This window comes from Melanostigma gelatinosum (genome assembly GCF_949748355.1).
Source record: "Melanostigma gelatinosum genome assembly, chromosome: 22".
NCBI classification, from domain to species: Eukaryota; Metazoa; Chordata; class Actinopteri; order Perciformes; family Zoarcidae; genus Melanostigma; species Melanostigma gelatinosum.
Window position 1 is genome coordinate 8,264,855 of NC_136655.1, and position 3,713 is coordinate 8,268,567.

The 3,713-nt window shown below is 42.7% G+C and overlaps 1 long non-coding RNA gene across 2 annotated transcripts; it reads left to right on the forward strand.

Annotated features, from left to right (window-relative positions):
- The first annotated feature begins 1,261 nt into the window (after nt 1–1,261).
- Nucleotides 1,262–3,474, forward strand: LOC306795832. Of its 2 annotated transcripts, XR_013773011.1 has the most exons (4): nt 1,262–1,667; nt 2,828–2,941; nt 3,021–3,183; nt 3,288–3,474. It is a non-coding gene; the product is annotated as an uncharacterized lncRNA (long non-coding RNA). The 2 variants fall into 2 exon arrangements; XR_013773010.1 differs by having other exon boundaries at nt 1,262–2,941.
- The last annotated feature ends 239 nt before the right edge of the window (nt 3,475–3,713 follow it).

The following is a 3,713-nucleotide window of genomic DNA, read 5'->3' on the forward strand; positions in this document are numbered from 1 at the left end:
TACCTGTGAGTCACACAGTGCCTCCACTACTGTGCCGTCTGTCTCTCTGGATTCTCCGATGATGAACTTTCTTTGTTTCCTCCTGGTTTTCTGACACGCGGATTAGGTTAATTGCTTAAGGGTGTGAATGTGAGTGTGAAACGGCCTTTTTCTTCAGCAGGCATTTTGACGAGTCGCACAGGTGTTACTAATATCATTAACGATCGCTCTGCTCTATTCAAGTGCTAAATAGAACTCAGGCATCGTTGACGATTAAATACACCTGCACTTCTCCCACTGCCACAAGTCTAAAAGCCCCGATCCCTTTTTCCTGTCATTATTCCACCGGCTCATTCACCATCTCCTATAACAGTCTGTAGTTTAGTCCACTGTGAGCAACAAACTTAAATTTCCGACACAAATCCTCCTTTTGCGTCAACATTGACAGGTATAGTGTCACATAATGCTATTTATGCATCGATCAAAAGGTGCAGCGCTGTGTTGTAGAATTCCTAGCAAGAGAAGTAATGGGCGCCACATTGTTGATTCCAAATGCATTTTCGAGCAAATTAATGATTGTAACTGCTGCTTGTATAATGTGGCACTTCATGGGCTCATGTACAAGTTATAAGAAAGAGGTTGAATCACTTTTGTCATTAATTTATACAAAAATAACGAGCCCACAGGCATGCCAGTGAGGCTCAGGGAGGTTGTCACTTCAGAACAGTGAACATATTTTTTCAGATTAGCATGTTGGCATTGTCACAGGCCGGCTGAAGGACAGACCAACACCAAACAGGGTCACAACCAAGACATACTGGCTCAGAAAATGTTGTTATAATCAGCATTTTCAAGGCAGTACAAATGAATCTAGTTGTATTTGCAGGTAAGGGGGACGGGCTCACAATCAATACATTCTCCATCCTACTGCAAAACTCACGACAGCGTCTCCCACAATGTAACACAATAGTGTTTGAGAAATAATTCCACTCCCAGCTGCATGTGACACAACAATTGCGCGGCACCGCAGGTTTATTCCCTGCTTTGACGGATGCCGAATGGAGGCTGTCGCTGCAAGTGCAGAAGAAACCGTGGCAATTAGAAAAGCCCTGTGTGTGTGTGTGTGTGTGTGTGTGTGTCTGTGGATATGTTATGGCTGGACTGTTCACCTGATTACACACCAGCATTATGAGAACTTAGTTGGTATATGCGGACCATGCTGAGGTCCTCATAAAACAAAGAGTGTAAACTCCGTTATAAGTGTCTAAATAACATACAATCTCTTTTTCGTGGAAAGTCCTTTTTTACCAGCAGCCCTGATTTCTGATCCTCATAAAACAAAGAGTGTAAACGCCTTATAAGTGTCTAAATAACATACATTCTCTTAAGTCCACCTTTACCAGTTGACCTGATTTCTGTGTATCCCTGTGTATAGAACAGCGCCTGCTATCGGCTTGACCATGCTGGTGCAGTTTCATACACATTTTGATACACAAGTTAAATTTCGCGGGCTGGTTTTACGTCGAGGTACGTCGGAGTGACGTAGGGACGTCACGTCCTGGTTTTCCCGCGAGGGAGGGACGTCGGAGCGATGTAACGTTACGGACATCAAGTCCAAGGAGCCCTTTAATCACAGACAGGCATGGAAGAGACGCATGGACTCATGGAGGATTAGACACCACCACCAGGTAAGCATTTTTATTTGTATGTATAAAACGGAGCTCGCAACAGGTGAGACTGGAGGAGATGAGACAGTGTGAGGTGAGATATGATGGCATGCTTTGTGATTTTTAAGGGCAGTTGAGTCATGTGGTGTGCTAGCTAGCATTAGCGAACAAGCTAACATTAGCTGACAGACGATGTAGCGAACATTAGCTGACACACGATGTGGCTCAACACTGGCCTTAGCAATGACAACGCACGAGCTAGCGAACGAGCGCAAACTAGCGTGTTAGCGAGCTAGCGAGCGAGTGTTTTATTATAAAGTCTAATGGCAGAGGGCATGAATGTTTTTCTGAATCTGTCCTTGTGACAGCGGAGCTGCATGAGTCTGTTGGAGAAAGTGCTCCGCTGTCCCTGCAGGAGCTGGTGGAGAGGGTGGTCCGGGTTATCCAATATGATAATAGTGCGATAGTGCGTTTACTCTGTGCCTGCAGAGAGGACAGTTAATCTTAGATGGTCTAATGATATTCTTAAAAAGTGAAGCAGTGTCAATTACAAATATGAATGGAGCAGTTATGCATTTTCTTCATATTTTTTAAGATAAAATAATCCTTTATTCGTCCCTCAGTGGGGAAATTACAGGATTACAGCAGCATTGCTCACAAGTAAATAAAATAAAAGATACAAATCAATTAATATAATAAACTAAACAGTAAAACAGTAATAAAATAAGACAGTAAAGAAGAGTATTAAATATACCAGTATATACAGAATATACAGACGGATCAGGTAAATACTTTAACGTGTTGGATATTGCACGGATTAGATAAGATATTGCACCAGGTGAATGAATTAAAGTGTTCGTGTTCAGTGTGTTAGTGGTCCACCGAGAGCAGTTTGTTGTGCAGCCTGACAGCAGCGGGGAGACTGAAGGAGCTGTGCAGAGCTGCGAGAGTGTCCTGCATGGGGTGGGAGGCGTGGCTCATCAGGGATGAGAGCTTCGCCATCATCCTCCTGTCTCCCACCACCTCCACAGTATCCAGTGGACACCCCAGCACGCTGCTGGCCTTCCTCACCTTTATCCCAGTATATTACTGGTTTAAATGGCTATACAATGTTTTCTGAACATGCATGTTCTACAAATAAAGATGATAATCCTGACAACCATCTTCTTTGGTAATTTCAGCAAAAAATATGCAACGGCGAAGACGTATAAATCCAAAGGATGATGCAAAATTCTACACTGACACTGGAGCGGACAAAGTGGGACTTGATGTCAAATACATCAATGCCTTCAAAGGTAAGTTGAATGTTCTGATTTTGTAATCATGATTTAAGTATGAATAAACTTGACGGATATTTTTCTGTGTATGAAATAGGTCGCGGCATCTTCACCTGTACTCCATTTGAAAAGGGAGAATTTCTCTTAGAATATAGAGGTGAACTGATAAGCAAGCAAGAATGTGAGCGGAGACAGAGAATCTACCACAACAGCCTTAAGGTTTTCATGTTTGAGTTCCATTTTAATGGCAAACTATGGTGGTGCGTATTATGTCAATGCTTAGTCCAATCAAAATTAAATGACACATTGCCTTTATTTTATATATTTACTGTTGTGAAACTAATATTCACTTGTATTTTTGTAGTGTTGATGCAGCAAAAGAGGATGGGTCGCTTGGAAGGCTTGTAAACGACGATAATCGAAACCCTAATGGCAAGATGAAGTACGTAACCATCAAAGGGAAGCCCCATCTGTGTTTGTTTGCAGCACGAGACATCAGTCAAGGAGAGGAGATCACCTATAATTATGGTGACTCAGACTGGCCGTGGAGATGCAAGGTAGTCCAAATTTTTACTTTAACACAACTCGTGCATTCTTCTTGTGACTGTGCGTCTTGAGGCTCATACGTGACGTCATTCGTTCCGATCCTAAAGCTGCGTTCACACCAAACGTGACGCGAACGCACCTTGAGAACATTCCTCAGACCGACATCTTCCACAACACTAACCTGCAGTTTGTATCCACTTCTCTGTAGCATTTGTTAGCTTGTCTTGCTTTAGTTTATCTATAC